Source organism: Carcharodon carcharias, assembly GCF_017639515.1.
Source record: "Carcharodon carcharias isolate sCarCar2 chromosome 37 unlocalized genomic scaffold, sCarCar2.pri SUPER_37_unloc_1, whole genome shotgun sequence".
In the NCBI taxonomy this organism is placed as follows: Eukaryota; Metazoa; Chordata; class Chondrichthyes; order Lamniformes; family Lamnidae; genus Carcharodon; species Carcharodon carcharias.
This window is the reverse complement of record NW_024470758.1, coordinates 3,601,422-3,626,263: the sequence shown is the minus strand read 5'-3', so window position 1 is coordinate 3,626,263 and position 24,842 is coordinate 3,601,422. Positions and strand designations below refer to the sequence as shown.

Sequence of the window (24,842 nt, the reverse complement as noted above, 5' to 3'; positions counted from 1 at the left end):
CCACTCTCTCCCCATAGCCCTGTATCAATCCCAAACTAATCCCACTGCCCATTCTCTCCCCATTGATCAGTATCAATCCCAAACTAATCGCACTGCCCCACTCTCTCCCCATAGCCTTGTATCAATTGCAAACTAATCCCACTGCCCCACTCTCTCCCTATAGCCTTGTATCAATCCCAAACTAATCCCACTGCCCCACTCTCTCCCCATACCCTTGTATCAATCCCAAACTAATCCCACTGCCCTGCTCTCTCCCCATAGCCTTGTATCAATCCCAAACTAATCCCACTGCCCCAATCTCTCTGCATAGCCCTGTATGAATCCCAAACCAATCCCACTGCCTCATTCTCTCCCCATTGCCCTGTATCGATCCCAAACTAATCCCACTGCCCCACTCTCTCCCGATAGCCTTGTATCAATCCCAAACTAATGCCACTGCCCTGCGCTCTCCCCATAGCCTTGTATCAATCCCAAACTAATCCCACTGCCCCATTCTCTCCCCATAGCCCCATATCAATCCCAAACTAATCCTACTGCCCCACTCTCTCCTTATAGCCCCCTATCAATCCCAAACTACTCCCACTGCCCCATGCTCTCCCCATAGCCCTGTATCAATCCCAAGCTAATCCCACTGCCCCACTCTCTCCCCATAGCCTTGTATCCATCCCAAACTAATCCCACTGCCCCACTCTCTCCCCATAGCCCTGTATCAATCCCAAACTATCCCACAGCCCCATCTCTCCCCATAGCCCAGTATCAATCCCAAACTAATCCCACTGCCCCACTCTCTCCCCTTATCCTTGTATCAATCGCAAATTAATCCCACTGCCACACTCTCTCCCCATAGCCTTGTATCAATCCCAAACTAATCCCACTGCCCCATTCTCTCCCCATAGCCTTGTATCAATCCCAAACTAATCCCACTGCCCTGCTCTCTCCCCATAGCCTTGTATCCATCCCAAACTAATCCCACTGCCCCACTCTCTCCGCATAGCCCTGTATCAATCCCAAACTAATCCCACTGCTCCAGTCTCTCCCTATAGCCCTGTTCCAGTCCCAAACTAATCCCCCTGCCCGGCTCTCTCCCCTTGGCCTGTATCAATCCCAAACTAATCCCACTGGCCCACTCTCTCCTCATAGCCCCATATCAATCCCAAACTAATCCCACTGCCCCACTTCTCTCCTTATAGCCCCATTATCAATCCCAAAGTAATCCCACTGCTCCATGCTCTCCCCATATCCCTGTATCAATCCCTAGCTAATCCCACTGCCCCACTCTCTCCCCATAGCCTTGTATCAATCCCAAACTAATCCCACTGCCCTGCTCTCTCCCCATAGCCTTGTATCAATCCCAAACTAATCCCACTGCCCCACTTTCGCCCCATAGCCCTGTATCAATCCCAAACTATCCCACTGCCCCATTCTCTCCCCATTGCCCAGTATCGATCCCAAACTAATCCCACTGCCCCACTCTCTCCCCAAAGCCCTGTATCAATCCCAAACTAATCCCATTGCCCCACTTTCTCCCCATAGCCTCTTATCAAACCCAAACTAATTCCATTGGCCCACTCTCTCCCCATAGCCTTGTATCAATCCCAAACTAATCTCACTGCCCCACTCTCTCCCCATAGCCCTGTATCAATCCCAAACTGATCCCACTGCCCCACTCTCTCCTCATAGCCCTGTATCAATCCCAAACTAATCCCACTGCCCCATTCTCTCCCCATAGCCCTGTATCAATCCCAAACTAATCCCACTGCCCCAGTCTCTCCCCATAGCCCTGTATGAATCCCAAACTGATCCCACTGCCCCATTCTCTCCCCATTGCCCTGTATCGATCCCAAACTAATCCCACTACCCCACTCTCTCCCCATAGCCTTGTATCAATCCCAAACTAATCCTATTGCCCCACTTTCTCCCCATAGCCTTGTATCAATCCCAAACTAATCCCACTGCCCCACTCTCTCCCCATAGCCCTGTATCAATCGCAAACTAATCCCACTGCCCCACTCTCTCCCCATAGCCTTGTATCAATCCCAAACTATTCCCACTGCCCTGCTCTCTCCCCATAGCCTTGTATCAATCCCAAACTATTCCCACTGCCCTGCTCTCTCCCCATAGCCTTGTATCAATCCCAAACTAATACCACTCCCCCTCTCTCTCCGCATAGCGCTGTATCGATCCCAAACTAATCCCACTGCCCCATTCTCTCCCCATAGCCCTGTTTCAATCCCAAACTAATCCCCTTGCCCGGCTCTCTCCCCTTGGCCTGTATCAATCCCAAACTAATCCCACTGGCCCACTCTCTCCTCATAGCCCCATATCAATCCCAAACTAATCCCACTGCCCTGCTCTCTCCCCATAGCCTTGTATCAATCCCAAACTAATCCCACTGCCCCACTCTCTCCGCATAGCCCTGTATCAATCCCAAACTAATCCCACTGCCCTGCTCTCTCCCCATAGCCCTGTTTCAATCCCAAACTAATCCCCCTGCCCGGCTCTCTCCCCTTGGCCTGTATCAGTCCCAAACTAATCCCACTGGCCCACTCTCTCCTTATAGCCCCATTATCAATCCCAAACTAATCCCACTCCCCCATGCTCTCCCCATAGCCCTGTATCAATCCCAAACTAATCCCACTGCCCCACTCTCTCCCCATAGCCTTGTATCAATCCCAATCTAATCCCACTGCCCTGCTCTCTCCCCATAGCCTTGTATCAATCCCAAACTAATCCCACTGCCCTGCTCTCTCCCCATAGCTTTGCATCAATCCCAAACTAATCCCACTGCCCCACTCTCTCCGCATAGCCCAGTATGAATCCCAAACCAATCGCACTGCCCCATTCTGTCCCCATTGCCCTGTATCGATCCCAAACTAATCCCACTGCCCCACTCTCTCCCCTTAGCCTTGTATCAATCCCAAACTAATCCCACTGCCCTGCTCTCTCCCCATAGCCTTGTATCAATCCCAAACTATCCCACTGCCCATTCTCTCCCCATTGCCCAGTATCAATCCCAAACTAATCCCACTGCCCCACTCTCTCCCCATAGCTTTGTATCAATCTCAAACTAATCCCACTGCTCTGCTCTCTCCCCATAGCCTTGTATCAATCCCAAACTAATCCCACTGACCCACTCTCTCCCCATAGCCTTGTATCAATCCCAAACTAATCCCACTGCCCTGCTCTCTCCCCATAGCCTTGTATCAATCCCAAATAATCCCACTGCCCCACTCTCTCACCATAGCCTTGTATCAATCTCAAACCAATCCCACTGCTCTGCTCTCTCCCCATAGCCTTGTATCAATCCCAAACTAATCCCACTGACCCACTCTCTCCCCATAGCCTTGTATCAATCCCAAACTAATCCCACTGCCCTGCTCTCTCCCCATAGCCTTGTATCAATCCCAAACTAATCCCACTGCCCCACTCTCTCCCCATAGCTCTGTATCAATCCCAAACTATCCCACTGCCCATTCTCTCCCCATTGATCAGTATCAATCCCAAACTAATCGCACTGCCCCACTCTCTCCCCATAGCCTTTTATCAATCGCAAACTAATCCCACTGCCCCACTCTCTCCCCATAGCCTTGTATCAATCCCAAACTAATCCCACTGCCCCACTCTCTCCCCATACCCTTGTATCAATCCCAAACTAATCCCACTGCCCTGCTCTCTCCCCATAGCCTTGTATCAATCCCAAACTAATCCCACTGCCCTGCTCTCTCCCCATAGCCTTGTATCAATCCCAAACTAATCCCACTGCCCCAATCTCTCCGCATAGCCCTGTATGAATCCCAAACCAATCCCACTGCCTCATTCTCTCCCCATTGCCCTGTATCGATCCCAAACTAATCCCACTGCCCCACTCTCTCCCGATAGCCTTGTATCAATCCCAAACTAATCCCCCTGCCCGGCTCTCTCCCCTTGGCCTGTATCAGTCCCAAACTAATCCCACTGGCCCACTCTCTCCTTATGGCCCCATTATCAATCCCAAACTAATCCCACTCCCCCATGCTCTCCCCATAGCCCTGTATCAATCCCAAACTACTCCCACTGCCCCACTCTCTCCCCATAGCCTTGTATCAATCCCAAACTAATCCCACTGCCCTCCTCTCTCACCATAGCCTTGTATCAATCCCAAACTAATCCCACTGCCCTGCTCGCTCCCCATAGCTTTGCATCAATCCCAAACTAATCCCACTGCCCCACTCTCTCCGCATAGCCCAGTATGAATCCCAAACCAATCCCACTGCCCCATTCTGTCCCCATTGCCCTGTATCGATCCCAAACTAATCCCACTGCCCCACTCTCTCCCCATAGCCTTGTATCAATCCCAAACTAATCCCACTGCCCTGCTCTCTCCCCATAGCCTTGTATCAATCCCAAACTATCCCACTGCCCATTCTCTCCCCATTGCCCAGTATCAATCCCAAACTAATCCCACTGCCCCACTCTCTCCCCATAGCTTTGTATCAATCTCAAACTAATCCCACTGCTCTGCTCTCTCCCCATAGCCTTGTATCAATCCCAAACTAATCCCACTGACCCACTCTCTCCCCATAGCCTTGTATCAATCCCAAACTAATCCCACTGCCCTGCTCTCTCCCCATAGCCTTGTATCAATCCCAAATAATCCCACTGCCCCACTCTCTCACCATAGCCTTGTATCAATCTCAAACCAATCCCACTGCTCTGCTCTCTCCCCATAACCTTGTATCAATCCCAAACTAATCCCACTGACCCACTCTCTCCCCATAGCCTTGTATCAATCCTAAACTAATCCCACTGCCGTGTTCTCTCCCCATAGCCTTGTATCAATCCCAAACTAATCCCACTGTCCCACTCTCTCCCCATAGCCCTGTATCAATCCCAAACTAATCCCACTGCCCATTCTCTCCCCATTGATCAGTATCAATCCCAAACTAATCGCACTGCCCCACTCTCTCCCCATAGCCTTGTATCAATTGCAAACTAATCCCACTGCCCCACTCTCTCCCTATAGCCTTGTATCAATCCCAAACTAATCCCACTGCCCCACTCTCTCCCCATACCCTTGTATCAATCCCAAACTAATCCCACTGCCCTGCTCTCTCCCCATAGCCTTGTATCAATCCCAAACTAATCCCACTGCCCCAATCTCTCTGCATAGCCCTGTATGAATCCCAAACCAATCCCACTGCCTCATTCTCTCCCCATTGCCCTGTATCGATCCCAAACTAATCCCACTGCCCCACTCTCTCCCGATAGCCTTGTATCAATCCCAAACTAATGCCACTGCCCTGCGCTCTCCCCATAGCCTTGTATCAATCCCAAACTAATCCCACTGCCCCATTCTCTCCCCATAGCCCCATATCAATCCCAAACTAATCCTACTGCCCCACTCTCTCCTTATAGCCCCCTATCAATCCCAAACTACTCCCACTGCCCCATGCTCTCCCCATAGCCCTGTATCAATCCCAAGCTAATCCCACTGCCCCACTCTCTCCCCATAGCCTTGTATCCATCCCAAACTAATCCCACTGCCCCACTCTCTCCCCATAGCCCTGTATCAATCCCAAACTATCCCACAGCCCCATCTCTCCCCATAGCCCAGTATCAATCCCAAACTAATCCCACTGCCCCACTCTCTCCCCTTATCCTTGTATCAATCGCAAATTAATCCCACTGCCACACTCTCTCCCCATAGCCTTGTATCAATCCCAAACTAATCCCACTGCCCCATTCTCTCCCCATAGCCTTGTATCAATCCCAAACTAATCCCACTGCCCTGCTCTCTCCCCATAGCCTTGTATCCATCCCAAACTAATCCCACTGCCCCACTCTCTCCGCATAGCCCTGTATCAATCCCAAACTAATCCCACTGCTCCAGTCTCTCCCTATAGCCCTGTTCCAGTCCCAAACTAATCCCCCTGCCCGGCTCTCTCCCCTTGGCCTGTATCAATCCCAAACTAATCCCACTGGCCCACTCTCTCCTCATAGCCCCATATCAATCCCAAACTAATCCCACTGCCCCACTTCTCTCCTTATAGCCCCATTATCAATCCCAAAGTAATCCCACTGCTCCATGCTCTCCCCATATCCCTGTATCAATCCCTAGCTAATCCCACTGCCCCACTCTCTCCCCATAGCCTTGTATCAATCCCAAACTAATCCCACTGCCCTGCTCTCTCCCCATAGCCTTGTATCAATCCCAAACTAATCCCACTGCCCCACTTTCGCCCCATAGCCCTGTATCAATCCCAAACTATCCCACTGCCCCATTCTCTCCCCATTGCCCAGTATCGATCCCAAACTAATCCCACTGCCCCACTCTCTCCCCAAAGCCCTGTATCAATCCCAAACTAATCCCATTGCCCCACTTTCTCCCCATAGCCTCTTATCAAACCCAAACTAATTCCATTGGCCCACTCTCTCCCCATAGCCTTGTATCAATCCCAAACTAATCCCACTGCCCCACTCTCTCCCCATAGCCCTGTATCAATCCCAAACTGATCCCACTGCCCCACTCTCTCCTCATAGCCCTGTATCAATCCCAAACTAATCCCACTGCCCCATTCTCTCCCCATAGCCCTGTATCAATCCCAAACTAATCCCACTGCCCCAGTCTCTCCCCATAGCCCTGTATGAATCCCAAACTGATCCCACTGCCCCATTCCCTCCCCATAGCCGTGTATCGATCCCAAACAAATTCCACTATCCCACTCTCTCCCCGTAGCCTTGTATCAATCCCAAACTAATCCCACTGCCCCACTCTCTCCCCGTAGCCCTGTATCGATCCCAAACTAATCCCACTGCCCCACTCTCTCCCCTTAGCCCTGTATCGATCCCAAACTAATCCCACTGCCCCACTCTCTCCCCATAGCCTTGTATCAATCCCAAACTAATCCCAATGCCCCACTCTCTCCCCATAGCCCTGTATCAATCCGAAACTAATCCCACTGCCCCGCTCTCTCCCCTTGCCCTGTATCAATCCCTAACTAATCCCACTGCCCCACTCTCTCCTCATAGCCCCTTATCAATCCCAAACTAATCCCACTGCCCCACTTTCTCGTCATAGCCTTTTATCAATCCCAAACTAATCCAGAACTTAATACCATCTTTCTGTGTGATGGCAGTAAGGGATGTTTGCGCAATCTTGTGACATCCGGTCCGTGGGACAAAAGTTCAAATCCTAGGAAGTGGTAGAGTCTATGCACAATCCTGGTACGGTGACTGGAATTATCGGATACAGCTCTGGGTGCTGGTATGGTCACTCTGGGAGTATTGGATACAGCTCTGGGTCCTGGTATGGTCACTCTGGGAATATCGGATACAGCTCTGGGTCCTGGTATGGTCACTTTGGGAGTACTGGATACAGCTTTGTGTCCTGGTAAGGTCTCTCTGGGAGTATCGGATACAGCTCTGGCTCCTGGTTTGTCACTCTGGTAGTACTGGATACAGTTCTGGGTCCTGGTATGGTCACTCTGGGAGTACTGGATACAGTTCTGGGTCCTGGTATGGTCACTCTGGGAGTACTGGTTGTGGTATGGCCACTCTGGCAGTAGTGGATAGTATTAACTGGGCAGTGGGCCGATTTAGATGAAGTCAGGATTAATCTGTGGATGGATTTGTTGTTCAAAAAGACTGGTCCTTGGAATATCCTAATGAAGAAAAGGGGTTGCATCCTGAGATGGAACATAGCTGGAACGGTACAAATTGTGCTGTTATTCATCCATTCTTTCATCTCCTTTAGGCTTGACCATTCTAATGCATTCCTGGCTGCTCTCCAATAATCTACCTTCCGTAACTGTAAGCTTAATTCACAGCAAATCTCGTTCCCCATCACCCTCTGTGCTCACTGACCTACATTAGTTCCCCAGCTCAAGCACCATTTGTTTTCCTTGTTTTCAAATCCCTTCATGGCCTCGCCCCCTCCCTATCTCTATAATCTCCTCCAGCCCCTCAGTCCTCCGAGATCTCTGCGCTGCTCCATTTCTGGCCTCTTCAGCATCCACCATTCACTCCACCATTCACCAGTGAATAGTCATTTGGTAGTACAGAACTTGACTATTGCTGAAAAAAGAGACTTTTGTCTCTTCAGAGCTTTTTGTCTTGCACTCATCAGGACACTTTGCAAGATGTCAATACAAAGGGAAAACAGCAATTTATACTGTATGAAAAGAGAATGCTGATTGATTGGCAAGTGGACTCTGGTAGAGGCGTTGCCATGGAGAATGCTCCAATTGATGGTGACTGACGGTTAACTGCCAAGCATTATTTGAAATTTAAACCAGGCAGCTTGACCATGATTGCCCTGAGGAATGTGTCTTTGCACACAGGGTCCTGTTCTTTGCAGACAGAAAGAACATGTACACACATTGTGCCTGTTTGAGCAAAACAAAATAAGTGACATCCATTCACTGGTTCATTCCCCAGGGCAATGCCTAGACCAATCAGAGCCAAAGCTGCCTCATTTAAATTTCAAACACTGTTTTGCAGCTAACTGTCAGTCACCATAAATTGGTGCATTCTCTATGGCAACGCCTGTACCATGTTCTCATGCAGCATGAATTGTTGTTTTCCGTGTGTATTGGTATTCTTGCTTAGTGTCCTGATGAGTGCAAGACGAAAAACTTCGACGTGTCTCCTTTCGCAGCAATATTCACCGGCGGATGGTGGCCGAGCAAGCCTCCGGTTGACTGGCCTCCAAGCTCTGGAGTTCCCTACCTACACCTCTCTACCTCAGTTTGCTTCTTTAAGATGCCCCTTAAAACCTACCCCTTTGACCAAGATTTTGGTCATCTGACCTGATATCTCCTTATGTGGCTCGGTGTCCTGCTTTGTACTATAGTGCTCCTGTGAAGCGCCTTGGGACATTTCATTACAGTTAAATGTGATATATAAATATAAATTGTAATAGTATCTTGATGCCAAAAATAATACAGCAGGTATCCTCTCTCTCTCTCCCTCCCTCTCTCCGTCCCTCTCTGTATGAAGCTTCACTGCTCAAAGAGGATAAAAGTTCCTTGATAAAATTGAGAGTCTGTACTTCTTTACAGAGGTTGAGCACTGCGCTTTCAAAATGTTAGTTTTAACCACGATTTTTTGAGAAGAGAGATGTTCCTGTAAATGTCAAAGCATTTGCGGGCTTGGAGCTGTCTCCTCCAGCACTTCCTCGCTATAAATACGTGTGAAAATGTTAAAGAATGCAGCAGGCACTGAGTGAAAAGTGGCCAATAACCCACACCAAACACAATGAAAGAAATCCTGGGGGTAGGTAGTAATGACTCAAAGCATTTATCTTCGAAATAAAATTCCCCGTACTCCAGTCAGGTGTCTCTGGCAGAACCACATTATGTCTTAATAATTCTAGTTCATCTCCTTGTCAGGCGTTTGCCAGAGTCTTACTTCAGTTATTTCCTTTCAGCACATTTGTTGAACAGGCTGATACAGGGCAGGACCAACAATACCCCTAAAAAATGATGGCCACCCCCTCTCCCGACTCTTCCCCTCGCTGTCTGAGCGCTGATGTTATTTATGGGGCCGTTTATGACCTCTTAGACGCTCCAAGGCTTCTAGCTCTGAGGCCTTTCAGTTTTATTTCACGGAAGCATGGCATAGTAATAATGTCACTGCACTAGTAATCCAGAGGCCCAGGCTAATGCTCTGGGGGACACGGGTAGCCAATGGAATTTAAATTCAATTAATAAATCTGGAATGCAAAGCTAGACACTGTAATGGTGACCGTGAACACTATCATCAATTGCACTAATGCCCCTTCAGGGAAGGAAATTTGCCATCCTTATCCGGTCTGGAAGTTCCCGCCCGAAGTCAATGGACCTTCGGCTGGTCCGTCAAGTTTTCCGCCCCTGCCCGTGACAAGACTGGAAAAATCCCGGCATACGTGTCAGTTTACAAAATCACTGGCCTGGTAACCAGGAAACACAAGGTGGTAGTTGAACAGAGATTGAGGAGGGACTCACTGATCAGGAGGTCGTGAACAGAGCCTCAAGGCAGTAGGCCATGATGTCATGGTAACAGGAATGGGCATTTAACTTTTTCTTCATTCATGGGATGTGGGCTTCGTTGGCTGGGCCCAGCATTTATTGCCCATCCCTAATTGCCCATGAGAAGGTGGTGGTGAGCTGCCGCCTTGAACCACTGCAGTCCCTGTGCTGTAGGTACACCCACAGTGCTGTTAGGGAGAGAGTTCCAGGACTTTGAACCAGCGATAGTGAAGGAATGGCCGATATATTTCCATGTCAGGATGGTGAGTGACTTGGAGGGGAATTTCTAGGTGGTGGTGTTCCCATCTCTCTGCAGCCCTTGGCCTTCTAGATAGTAGTGGCCATGGGTTTGGAAGGTGCTGTCTAAGGAGCCTTGGTGAATTCCTGCAGCTCATCTTGTAGATGGTACACACTCCTGCTTCCGTGCATTGGTGGCAGAGGGAGTGAATGTTTGTGGATGGGGTGCCAATCAAACGAGCTGCTTTGTCCTGGATGGTGTCAAGCTTCTTGAGTGTTGCGGGAGCTGCATTCATCCAGGCAAGTGGGGAGACTTGTGCCTTGTTGTTGGTGGACAGGCTTTGGGAGTCAGGAGGTGAGTTACTTGTTGCAGAATTCCTAGCCTCTGACCTGCTCTTCTAGCCACAGTATTTACATGGCTAGTCCAGTTCAGTTTCTTGTCAGTGGTAACCCCCAGGATGTTGATAGTGGGGGATTCAGTGATGGTAATGCCATTGAATGTCAAGAGGCAATGGTTAGATTCTCTCTTGTTGGAGATGGTCATCGCCTGACACTTGTGTGACACGAATGTTACTTGCCACTTGTCAGCCCAATCCTGGATATTGTCCAGGCCTTGCTGCATTTAGACATGGACTGCTTCAGTACCTGAGGAGTCGCGAATGGTGCTGAACATTTTGTAATCATCAGCGAACATCCCCACTTCTGACCTTATGATGGAAGGAAGGTCATTGTTGAAGCAGCTGAAGACAGTCGGGCCAAGGACATTACCCTGAGGAACTCCTGCAGTGATGTCCTGGAGCTGAGATGACTGACCTCCAACAACCACAACCATCTTCCTTTGTGCTAGGTATGACTCCAACCAGTGGAGGGCTTTCCCCCAATTTCCATTGACTCTAGTTTTGCTGGGGCTCCTTGATGCCACACTCAGTCAAACGCGGCCTTGATGTCAAGGGCAGTCACTCTCACCTCACCCTGGGAGTTCAGCCCTTTTATCCATGTTTGAACCAAGGATGTAATAAGGTCAGGAACTGAGTGGCCCTGGCGGAACCCAAACTGGACGTCAGTGAGCAGGTTGTTGCTAAGCAAGTACCGTGTGATAGCACTGTTGATGACCCCTTCCATTACTTTACTGATGGTGGAGAGTAGAATGATGGGGCGGTAATTAGCCGGGTTGAATTTGTTCTGCTCTTTGTGTAGAGGATAGACCTGGGCAATTTTCCACATAGCCGGGTAGATGCCAGTGGACTTCAGTCTGCTTATCCACATTTTCATAAGGAATAGGAGCAGGAGTAGGCCATTTGGCTCTTCAAGCCTGCTCTGCCATTGAACAGGATCATGGCTGATCTTCTATCTCAACTTCATCTTCCCACTCTATCTTCATATCCCTTAATTCCCTTGGTACATAAAATCTTTCATTCTCACTCTTGAATATGCTCAACATTGAGCATCCACTGCTCTGGGGTAGAGAATTTCAAAGATTCACAAACCTCTGATTAAGAAATTTGTCCTCACCTTAGTCCTAAATTGCCCCCTGCTGCTAAACTCTTCAGCCAGAGGGAGACAGCCTCTTAGCATCTACCCTGTCAAGCCCTCTCACAGTCACAGAATGTGTCATGAGGTCACTTCTCATTTTTCTTAACTCTAGGAAGTATTCTACCCAACCATCCTACTCAACCTTTCATCAAAAGGCAACCTTTTCATCTCAGGGACCAATGTAATGAACCTTCTCTGTATAGCCTCCAAGGCAAATTATCCTTCCTTAGATATGAGACAAAAACCATGCACAGGTGTGCAATTGTAGCAAACCTCCTTACTCTTGAATTCCATTCCCCTTTTGCAATGAGGGCAATCATACTATTTGCCTTCCTAATTGCTTGTTGCACCTGCATGTGTTTCTCGTACGAAGAAGCCCAGTGCCAACTTTTTAAGTTTGTTACTATTTGAATAATATTCTTATTTTCTATTCTTCCTACCAAAGTGAACAACCTCACATTTCCCCACTTTATAGACCATCTGCTACTTACTTAACCTGCCTATATCTCTTTACAGCCTTCTTCTGACCCCGTCACAGCTTACATTCCCACCTGGCTTTGTATCGTCGGCAAACTTAGATACATTACTCTTGGTCTCTTCATCTAAGTCATTAATATAGATTGTAAATAGCTGAGGCCCCAGCACTGATCCTTGCATCACTCTACTAGTTACAGCCATCCAACTTGAAGATGCCCCATTTATCCCTACTGTCTGCTTCCTGACAATTAACCAATCCTCTATCCAAGCTAATGTATTACACCAACTGAGCCTTTGTATAATAACCTTTTGTGTGACACCTTATCAAAAATGCTTTTTGGAAATCCAAATGTACTACACCCGCTGGTTCCCCTTTATCTACCCTACTGGTCACATCCTCGAAAAACTCTTGTATTTTTCAAACACAATTTCCCTTTCACTAACCTAGGTTGACTCTGTCTGATAATCCTATGATTTTCTAAGTGCCTGGTTACCATGGCCGTAAAAGTGGATTCTCGCATTTTCCCTACCAATGTCAGGCTAACTGACCCGTAGCTCCCTGTTTTCTCTCTCCCTCCTGCTTTGAATAGCTGGGTTACATTTGCTACTTTCCAAACCACCTGGGCTGTTCTAGAAATGAAGGAACTCTGGAAGATCCAAACCAATTCATCCACCATCTCTGCAGCCACCTCTTTTAAAACTCTGGGCTGTAGGTCTTCAAGTTCAGGGGAGCTAACACTACTTAGTCCCATTAATGTCTCCAGTACTATTGATTTATTTAAGTTCCTCCTTCTCACTACATGTATCCTTTGTCCGAAATCTTTGGAGCCGATCGCTCTTTGGATTTCAGATCATTTTGGCTTTCTGATGCTGTATGTAGGACTAGGCCTATTTACGTTACAATAGCCTGAACCTCGGCTAGCTGTAGTCTAAAGTCAATAAAACTGCTAGAAGAGTAAGATGTATCACTGAATAATAAACACAGGGCACCTGTAATAAGTTCCCACCTGTGGCACCATCTGCTATTCTGCTTGTAGGAGGGAGTTCAGAGTGTCAGCGAGGCTCATGTCGAGTGCAGACAAATGACTAGACTTTCCGCGCTAAACGTCAGGTGTGGTCAGCTCGGGTCACGGACTAAAGGTCGGCGGGCAGTCCACGCGCTCAGGTCATGCCAGCTCAGGTCAGGGACTTCCCATGCTAAAGGTCGAGTGCAGTCGTGTTGGGACGTGTCGGCTCAGGTTGTGTCAGCTCGGGTCAGGGACTTTCTGCGCTAAAGGTCAGATGGGGTCAGCGAGGTTCGTGTCGGCTCGGGTCAGGGACTTTCTGCGCTAAAGGTCAGATGGGGTCAGCGAGGTTCGTGTCGGCTCGGGTCAGGGACTTCCTGCGCTAAAGGTCAGATGGGGTCAGTGAGGTTCGTGTCAGCTCGGCCTGTGTCAGCTCTGGTCAGGGACTTTCTGCGCCAAAGGTCAGGTGGGGTCAGCGAGGTTTGTGTCGGCTCGGGTCAAGGACTTTCTGCGCTAAAGGTCAGGTGGGGTCAGCGAGGTTTGTGTCGGCTCGGGTCAGGGACTTTCTGCGCTAAAGGTCAGATGGGGTCAGCGACGTTCGTGTCGGCTCGGGTCAGGGACTTCCTGCGCTAAAGGTCAGATGGGGTCAGCGAGGTTCGTGTCAGCTCGGCCTGTGTCAGCTCTGGTCAGGGACTTTCTGCGCTAAAGGTCAGGTGGGGTCAGCGAGGTTTGTGTCGGCTCGGGTCAAGGACTTTCTGCGCTAAAGGTCAGATGGGGTCAGCGAGGTTCGTGTCAGCTCGGGCCGTGGCGGCTCGGGTCAAGGATTTCCTGCGCTAAAGGTCGATGAGGTTCGAAAGAAGTGTGGTTTTTGGATATTTTCGGATTTACAGATAAAGCACAGTCGACCTGCAGACCCTCGGTTCCCCATTATTTCTGGAATGTTGATTTTTATGTCTTCTACCTTGAAGACAGATACAAAATATTTGTTTAATGTCTCTGCTGTTCTCTTTTCCTCATTATAATTTCTCCAGTCTCAACCCCCAAGGGAGCACCACTTACTTTTGCTGCTCTCCTCCATTTGGCACACTCGTAGAAGCTCCATCACAATCCTTTTTAATATTTCTTGCAGGTTTGCTCTCCTATTCTACGTTTCTCCCTTTTTATCATTGTTTCCCAACCAGCTTGTAACCGTGGTTTTGCTCCTGAACTTCGAGGCCTTGGCAGTGTCCCCCCTTCCCCCATCTCACCGTATCCCCGATACCCGATCTTGACAATTGCACTCTGACATACAGGCCTTCGGAGGGGAGCTGTATCAGCTCGGGAATCTGACAGTGCAACCAGAATTGCACCAAGCTTGCAGCACAGAGGGAGGCCATTTATCCCCTCCAGCCCATGTTGCCACTCAATTAGATCAGGGCTTGTAACTCCGTCTAACTGCCATTCCTCCCCCCGCCTCCCCCCCTTATCCCCTGAGTGCATCCAAGCCGAGAGAATCTAACCATCTCCCCTTGATGTTCAATGTTGCTGAATCTCCCACTATCAACATCCTGGGGTTTACCATTGACCAGAAACTGAGCTGGACCAGCCATATAAATACTGTGGCTACAAGAGCAGGTCAGAGGCTGGGAATCCTGTGGAGAGTAACTCACCTCCTGACTCCCCAAAGTCTGTCCACCATCTACAAGGCCCAAGTCAGAAGTGTGATGGAATACTCTCCACTTGCCTAGATGACTGCAGCTCCCACAACATTCAAGAAGCTTGACACCATCCAGGACAAAGCAACCCTCTTGATTGGCATCCCAACCACCACTGATATACAGTGGCAGCAGTGTGTACCATCTACAAGATGCACTGCAGGAACTCACCAAGCCTCCTGAGACAGCTTCCAAATCCACAACTGCAACCATCTAGAAGGACAAGGGCAGCAGATAGATGGGAACACCACCACCTGCAAGTTCCCCTTCCAAGCCACTCACCATCCTGACTTGGAAATATATCGGCCGTTCCTTTACTGTCGCTGAGTCAAAATCCTGGGACTCCCTCCCTAACAGCACTGTGGGTGTACCTACACCACACGGACTGCAGCGGCTCAAGAAGGCAGCTCACCCCCATCTTCTCAAGGGCAATCAGGGATGGCCAATAAATGTTGGCTTAGCCAGCGATGCCCACATCCCATGAATGAATAAAAAGATCCCACTATAGCAGCTGGTCAAATTTGAACTCAGTTAACCCATCTGGAATTGAAAGCTGGTCTCACTAATGGCGACTGTGAAACCATCATCGATTGTTGTAAAAATCCATCTGGCTCACTCATGTCCCTTTAGGGAAGGAAATCTGCCATCCTTAGCCGGTCTGGTGCGTGTGACTCTAGACCCACAACAATGTTTTTGACTCTTAACTGCCCTCTGAAATGGCCGAGCATGCCACCCAGTTCAAGGGTAATTAGGGATGGCATTAGGTGGCACAGATTAGCAAATGCTGGCCTTGCCAACGACGCCCACATCTCCTGAAAGAATTTTTTAAAAATGCCCTTAGCTTCAACCTCTCCACGTTCTACATTCTCAACTCTATGTCAAGAAAATCCCCCTACATTCTTCATTAGATCTCTTAGTGTCTATCTTTTAGTTATGGTCCCTTGTTCAGGATTCACACACAACTGCAAGCTGTGTCTCCACATCCACCCTATCGAAGCCCTTCCTAATTTTAAAGACCTTCACAAGGTCTCCTCTGGCCTCCTATTTTTGCAGAGCAAAGAACCTCAGGCCTTACAGCCTTTACAAATAGTTGCACCCTCTCAGCTGCGGTAACACGCTTTGTAAGTCTTTTCTCCACTTTCTCCAGTACTTCAGCCTATGGGTACTGTAGTCTGGTCATTGCGCTACTGGTCCGGTAACCCTGAGAACAGGAGTTCAAGGCTGTTTGAGAATACTGAATACAGATAATGGAGCTGCGCCTGCAAAAGTGTCTGTGAAGCTGTCTGATTGTTGTGAACTGCTTCACTAATGCCCTTTAGGGAAGGAAATCTGCTGGCTTTACCCAGCCTGTCCTATACGTGACTTCAGTCTGTTACAACCGGGCTGGGAGGAGTGTGCAGATTATCCAGCCCCACTACTCCGCAGGTCATCCTCAAGTACCATGCTGGTCAGGTGATTTAGCTTAAAAGTTTAATTGACTCACCAATATGGCCAATTGTTTACCTTCACTACTGGTACCCATAATAAAAGAGACTCTAACCAGGCTTCTTTCAATAAATTCACAATGACCGATTTAGTATAAATAAATGTCTTTAAAACAAGTTGCAAGAACTGGTTAACACACAATTGTACTCTGAAAGTATAACTGTCTATCCCCTTTAAAAATACTGCAGCAAGCACAATTACACAAACATCAAAGGGAAAACAGATAGGATCTCTCTGTAGAGATGGGCTTTAGAGGATGGGCATTATAAAAATAAAGGATAAAGTTCACAGGGTCTCAATGCTGCCAATCTGGAGCTCCTTCATGTGAAAATGGGCCGCTGATCCTAATAGATGTCTGGAGCTTCCCACCAATGGAGTTTCGGCATGGAGGAGAATATAGAGCTGGACCAATTCTCCCTGTTTCAGTTTTGCAGGTCCAAAATGCAGACAAGGTACACCCAGATGAGGATTTTATGGCTTGTAACCACACACACAATTACAGCCAAGGCAGAGAGAGAGAGAGAGTCAGTCAGTTAGGGTAGCCTTCCTGCTCAGCTTATTCCCCAACAAGACTGAATTCTCAAAACAACAGGTTCAAAACTTAAAGCTTGTCTCTGCCATGTGATTTCCAGTAAATCACTTTATCCCCATAACTTAAAGTGATTGCAGTTTGAAACAGATAGTCAGCTCTCCCTCAAGCACCATGCTGGTCAGGTGATTTCTTGGAAAAGGCATGCTTGTTGACAGTTCCAAGGTGAACTTATGATCCTTTTTAGAAACCGCCAGGTCAGCATCCAAATGTCCAGGTAATGCCATGGTTTTTCCATTTTTTGAAAGAAAGCTTCAGTTTGTGAAGATAAGGTTTCCCCAGCAAGTTCAATACCAATGTGATTGAATCCTGATTCTCCTCTGAAGCAGCCAAGCGTGCCCCTCATCTGAATCAAACCCACCACCTGGCATCAACCTAGGCACGTGCGAAGGCATAACAAACCCTGTAAAAATCCCCCCCACGAACATCTTTGGGAGGCCTGTCCCACAGATAAGTCAACCCTAACATAGTCATGCTCACTGAACTATACCTTTTAGCCAAAGTCCCATACCCCTCTATCACCATCCCTGGGTATGTCCTTCCTGTCAGACAGGACAGACTCCACCAGAGGTGGCAGCTCAGTGATGTACAGTGTCAGGAGGGAGTGGCCTCTGGGAGTGCTCAAACATTGACTCCAGACCCCATGAAGTCTCATGGCAGATGCAAGGAAGGAAACCTCCTGCTGATTCTGTTATCATCGTTGTGGGTCTTAGCTTAGGTTGCTCTTGGTCAGATTGATAGAGACTTTTTAAAATTATTTTCTTGGGATGTGGGCATCGCTGGCTGGGCCAGCATTTTTGTTGCCCATCCTGATTTGGTTCTTGAGAAGGTGGTGGGTGAGCTGCTTTCCTGAATCGCTACAGTCCATGTGGTGTAGGTACACCCACAGTGCTGTTAGGGAGGGAGTTCCAGGATTTTGATCCAGTGACAGTGAAGGAACGGCTGATATATTTCCAAGTCAGGATGGTCTGTGACTTGGAGGGGAACTTGCAGGTGGTGGTGTTCCCAAGCATCGGCTGTCCTTGTCCTTCTAGATGGTAGTGGTCGTGGGTTTGGAAGGTGCTGTCAATGGAGTCTTGGTGAGTTGCTGTAGTGAATCTTGTAGCTGGTACACACTGTTGCCACTGTGCATTGGTGGTAGGTGGAATGGATCTTGAAGGTGGTGGATGGGGTTGCAATCACACGGGCTGCTTTGTCCTGCATGGTGTCAAGCTTCTTGAATGTTGTTGAAGCTGCACTCATCCAGGCATGTGGAGGATATCCCATCACATTCCTGACTTGTGCCTTGTAGATGGTGAACTGGCTTTGTGACACCAGGAGGTGAGTTACTCTCCGCAGAATTCCCAGCCTCTGACCTGCTCTTGTAGCTACAGTATTGATATGACTAGTCCAGTCGAGTTTCTGGCCAATGGTAATCCCTTTGATGTCGATCGTGGGGGATTCAGCAATAGCAATGCCAATGAATGTCATGGGGAGATGGATGGATTCTGTCTTGTTGGAGATGGTCATTGCCTGGCACATGTGTGGGGCGAATGTTACTTACCACTTATCAGCAAGAGGCAAGACTTGGTTAAGTCCCTTTTATTAAACATTCTGCTAACTATATACGGGACAAGGCTGAGCACGAGGCTCCACATAGGACTATTTCTCAGCATGCTCTGTTGTCATGTGATCTTACATCATTGATGATGTAGACTGTCTGTTTGCATTAACCCTTTAAACTACACTGATTACCACCTACTGCCCTCCCTCAGCTGGTGCATCAGAAGTTAAAAGTAATCCCAGCACGTCCACCTGAATTCATTATTTGAGTACATTGGTAATGCAATGCACTGCAAACAGACAGGATTTGGAGGATCCAAGTGAGCTGTTTCAAGCTGGCTCCCTTAGTAAGTTGTTCCTTCTGCACAGTGTGTGCGGTACACAAATCATGTCTCCCAGCTCCTTAGGCCTGAGATAAGATGGACATTGCTTATTGTACAGTGAGAAATGCTGCTGCGCTCAGGGGAAATTTTCGGTGCAGGGGAAATTTTCTGATTTAAGAGCTGAGGCTTGTTTTTAGATGCAGCAGTTCCTTCACAATAATATCATCACAGAATGCTGAACGTTGCAGGAATTAATGGATTCGGCTGACTCAGACGCTGTTCAATATCCCAGAACACAGGCAGTGGATGATAGACAGCTCTCAGGCTGCCTGCAAATGTCATTCTCCAATGTGGTGGGGGTTTTGACTGTAAATCAGGTGCAACTTTAGTCTTTATTTGTAATGGTTAGAGAAACAGGTGAAGCCCCGCCCACACCGAGTGAGTGACAGTTGAAGTCCCTCCCACACTGAATGAGTGACAGGTGAAGCCCCACTCACACTGAGTGGCAGGTGAAGTCCCTCCACACTGAGAGATTGACAGGTGAAGCCCCACCCACACTGAGTGAGTGACAGGTGAAGTACCTCCCACACTGAGTGAGTGACAGTTGAAGTCCCTCCCACACTGAGTGAGTGACAGGCGAAGTCCCTCCCATACTGAGCCAGTGACAGAAGTCAACACTGAGTGGCAGGCAAAGTCCCTCCACACTGAGAGATTGACAGGTAAACCCCCCTCCCACACTGAGTGAGTGACAGGTGAAGTACCTCCCACACTGAGTGAGTGACAGGTAAAGCCCCCCACACTGAGAGATTGACAGGTAAACCCCCTCCCACACTGAGTGAGTGACAGGTGAAGTACCTCCCACACTGAGTGAGTGACAGGTGAAGCCCCCCACAACCCCCTCCCACCCACGGGAAGTGAAGGCAGATACCCCAGGGCCCATATTAACCCCTCAACCAACATCACTGACAGAGATTATTTTGTCATTATCAAACTGCTGTTTTTAGGATCTTGCTGTATATTTCTACAGTGACTCTAGTGGCTCTGAACGTCCTGGTGACATCCTGAGGCAGTGGAAGGTTTTGTATAAACAACGCGTCTCTCCTTCATAGTGTCTGAATCTCACCATCGCACTACGGCTTTAAATAGTTTTGCAGCTGACCAGTAGCAAGAGATGGTGTTTATTGGGCTGCATTAATTACGGTCAGACGTTTGGCAAGTAGCTGCCAAATCACCCTTTCCAATGCACTCCTGACTCCCTGAGCTCTTCACTACCATCTGTGACTGATTATCTCCTGCCTCAGCACTGGGCTGGTGTTAATGAGAACTCAAGAGCCCTCTTGCCATTTGACCTGGGCACTTTGCCACCTTACGCTGCTTGGCACTGTGTTCAGGGCTTCTGAGCTGTGAGACCAAACCATGGCGATTGTAATTAATACCTGCTCTTGTCTTCTGTCACGCAGCCTGAGAGGCAAAGAGGGAAGTGATTCGCCTTCCGAAAGCAGATGGTATTGAATCCTTGGTGTCAGCTCTCACTCAAATCCACAGGACGGTGGACAGGATGTGGTAGAATCCTAGAATCTTAAAATGGAAGAGGAGGCCATTCAGCTCATTGTGCTTGTGCCAGCTCTTTGAAAGAGCTATCCAATTAATTCCCGTCCCCATCGCCCTGCAAATTTCCTTTTTAATTACTTGTTCAATTGCCTGTTGAAAATTGCTATTGAACCTGCTTCCACTGCCCTTTCAGGCAGCGAGTTCCAGATCACAACAAACTGCTGCATTAAAAACAATCCCTTCACCTCTCCCTCTGGTTCTTTTGCCAGTCGTCATAAATCTGTGTCCTCACTGCATTTGCCCTTCTCCATCTTCCCTGTTCACACAGATCATAGCCTGATGGTCATCTATCCTTATGCATCCTGCTGTGTGGGTGTTTATGTTAAGCAGTCAGTCTGCTAAATCAAATGCAGGGCACACAGACACACACTCACACACACACTCACACACACAGACACAGACACAGACACACACACACATACACACACACACACACACACACACAGACACAGACACACACACACTCACAGACACACACACACACACACACACACAGACATACACACACTCACACAAACACACTCAGACACATACACACACACACACACACACAGACACACACACACACGCACACTCACACACACACACACACACACACACACACAGACACACACTCACACACACACACACACACACACACACACACACAGACACACACACACACACACACACACACACAGACACACAAACACACACACAGACACACACACTCACACAGACACACTCACACACACTCACACAGACACACACACACACCCCGCACTGAATTATAGAAAGTCGTCACACAGGAGGAAGCCATTCTAACTGACATATCTCTGCCAGCTCTTTGAAGGAGCAAATACGCTCAGTCCTACATCCCTGATTTTATCCGTAACCCTTTAAGTTCCTCATCTTCAGCGACCCGTCCAACTCCCTTTTAAAATTATTTACAGAATCAGCTTCCACCACCTGTTTAGAGTTGAGCATGCCCAATCCTGACAACTGTCAGAGTGAAAACATTACCCCTCATGTCCCCCCCTTGATCTTTTACCAATGATTTTAAATCTCTGACCTCTTGTTATTGACCCACTCCCCAGAGCGGCTTCTCCCTCTCGCTCTCTCTCTCCCTCAAAACCTTCCATTATGTTGAACCTCGCTCCATTACGTCACCTCTGAACCTTCTAGGGTTGCCAACTCCAGCTGGACATATTCTGGGAGATGCCGACGGAAGGGATGTCTCAGAATCCCGGAGGGGTGGCGCGAGTGGGTGAGCCCATCCAGGAGGGGTAAAGTCCAAGACCCCGGACACTGACAAACAGCCACCTCGGGTTCCGCTCCCACATGGTGGGTGCATCAACAGGCTCGCGCAATCCATCCCTGGGACCAGGGCCTCGCTCCTGCTTCCTGCAGAAGCGCCAATTCCCCTGCCGGCTCACCCGGCACCTCACCACCGCGCCGGTGGGAGAAAGAACAGGCACGGCAGCAAGCAGCAAGATCCACGGGCTCGGTGTGTGTGCACGTCCGCGACATACCGTGCCATGTCATCTCGCTGGCTGCACCGGCACGGGAGTGCTACCTTAGTCTGCCTGTCAAGCGGCATTCGGTGAAATGGAAGCCCTGTGGGCTTCGAGGACGGCAGTCAATTCATTCATGGGGAGTCCTTTCGTTTTAAGATCTCCCAGACTGCTTTAAGTAGCCGCCGGGGAGACTGAGGGTGATTCTGGGAGCCTCCCGGCCAGGAGGTGATTTCGGGAGCCTCCCGGCCAGGAGGTGATTTCGGGAGCCTCCCGGCCAGGAGGTGATTTCGGGAGCCTCCCGGCCAGGAGGTGATTTCGGGAGCCTCCCGGCCAGGAGGTGATTTCGGGAGCCTCCCGGCCAGGAGGTGATTTCGGGAGCCTCCCGGCCAAGAGGTGATTTCGGGAGCCTCCCGGCCAGGAGGTGATTTCGGGAGTCTCCCAGCCAGAAAACAATGTCGGGAGTCCCCCAGCCAGAAAGCAATGTCGGGAGTCCCCCAGCCAGAAAGCAATGTCGGGAGTCTCCCAGCCAGAAAACAATATCGGGAGTCCCCCAGCCAGAAAGCAATGTCGGGAGTCTCTCAGCCAGAAAGCAATGTCGGGAGTCCCCCAGCCAGAAAGCAATGTCGGGAGTCCCCCAGCCAGAAAGCAATGTCGGGAGTCCCCCAGCCAGAAGGCAATGTCGGGAGTCTCCCAGCCAGAAAACAATGTCGGGAGTCTCCCAGCCAGAAAGCAATGTCGGGAGTCTCCTGGCCATTTCGGGAGGGTTGGCCATCCTATAAGCCTTCTCTGTTCCAAGGAGAACAATCCAAAGTTTTGCAACTTTTCCTCGGAACTGGACTGTCACCCTGGGAACATTCCTGGTAAACCACCTCTGGCCCCTTCCTGAGGCTTTTCTATCTTTCCTGGAGCTTGGGGCCCAGAATCGTCCACAGTAAATCCAGCTGAGGCCTAACCAGAGATTTATAAAGACCTAGCAACGATCTCGCTGATATCCTGTGTGACTGTGACAAAGGTAAACTTCACCGCCCCCCCCTCATCCTCCTCGACCCATGTGCTGCCTTTTGACACAGTTGACCACAGCATCCTTCCCCAACGCCTCTCCACTGTCGTCCAGCTGGGTGGGACTACACTCACCTGGTTCCATTCCTACCTGTCAAGTTGTAGCCAGAGAATCGCTTGCAGTGGCTTCTCTTCCTGCTCCTGCACCGTTACCTCCAGGATCCCCACAAGAATCTATTTTTGGCCCCCCTCCTGTTTCACAGGCTGTCCCTCAGTGATGCCACCTGAAAGTGTTATTTTTCACGTACATACATACAAATTAGGAGCAGGCGTAGATCATTTGGTCCCTCGAGCCTGCCTTCAAACTGGGAGCTTTTAAATATTAGTTTCATGTGAAACCCTGAAGCTACTTTCCTTGTCTTGAGGAACGCACTGTGGCATCATGAAGAATGGCGGGCCCGTGTTTCATCAATAAACTGCTCTCTCACTCAGTCTGAAGGTTCATTTCATTCTGTGCCCATCTATCTATCGCTACATCGTCGTTTCTTCACTGTGGCTGGGTCAAAAATCCTGGAATTCCCTCCCTGACAGCACTGTGGGTGTACCTACACCACAGGGACTGCAGCAGCTCAGGAAGACGGCTCACCCCCATCTTCTCAAGGGGGCAATTAGGGATGGGTCGCTCAACATGACCCTTTTACGGCACCCGGCTCTACCTCACCACCTCCATTCTGGAACCCTTCACTCTGTCTCTAAATGACCAAATTGTTTATCGAGCATCCAGCACTGGATGAGCAGAACTTTCCTCCAGCTGAACATTGGGAAAGTCGAAGCCATCATGCTCGGTTCCCCCCCACCCCAACAAACTCCATTCTCTGGCTACCAATCCCATCCCTCTCTCTGGTAACTGTCAGAGGCTGAACCAGACTGTTCACGATCTTGGTGACACGTTTGACCTTGAGGTGAGCTTCCGACTACATTCCGTGCCAGCACTATGACTGCCTATTTCCACCTCTACAGCATCACCCAGCCCTCACCCCGAGCTCAGCTCGTCGACTGCCGAAACCCTCATCCATGCCTTTATTGCCTCTGGACTCGACTATTCCCAATGCGCTCTCTATCCGGCCTCCTGCCCCTCTACGCACCCTCCTCCCCACCCCCCATTCCACCCCCCACGAAGCTTGAGAGTTTTGCCATCATCACAACTCACTCGCGTAAACAAAAATTCCTCCCTGCTCCTTTTGCCGATCATCTCAAATCTGTGTCCTCTGGTTACTGCCAGTTTCTCCTGACTTACTCGATCGAAATCCTTTGGGCAGGGTTTTCAGATCCGGCAGCGAAATTCCCGCCTGAAATCAGCGGACCTTCCGCTGTTCCATCAAGTTTGTCCACGACAAATCCTGCAGCGGGCCGGACTGGAAAATTTAGGCCTATGATTTTGAACACTCTTTTTAAATCCGCCCCCCCCCCCCCCCCTTAACCTTCTGTGCTCTAAGGAGAACAATCCCAGCTCCTCCGTCTCTCCACATTAACTGAAGCCCCCTCGGCTCTGGTCCTCTTTTAATAAATCTTTTTTGTCCCCTCTCCAAGGTTATCACATCCTTCCAAAAGTGCTCAGAACTGAACGCAGTATTGCAGCTGAGGCCTAACCAGTGATTTATAAAGGGTTAGCATAATGTCCTTGCATTTTTTAAATAAAGCGCTGACATTTGCTAAAGTACTAACAAGTTCTGGGTGGCAGCTAACTTGCTCATTATCAGTGAATGCAAACATCTCTTACCAAATTGTCTCCGTGTTTGATTGATTGACAGCTCTTTATTCCAAGGCCCCTTGGTTTGGAATATATCTTGCTGACTTTTTCTCAGT

General features: G+C 49.2%; 1 protein-coding gene across 3 annotated transcripts in view; it reads left to right on the top strand.

The window, feature by feature from the left end:
- LOC121274602 (pyruvate carboxylase, mitochondrial-like) overlaps nt 1-24,842 on the top strand; it is a 1,197,472-nt gene that overhangs the window by 1,014,310 nt on the left and 158,320 nt on the right. The window lies entirely within an intron of this gene.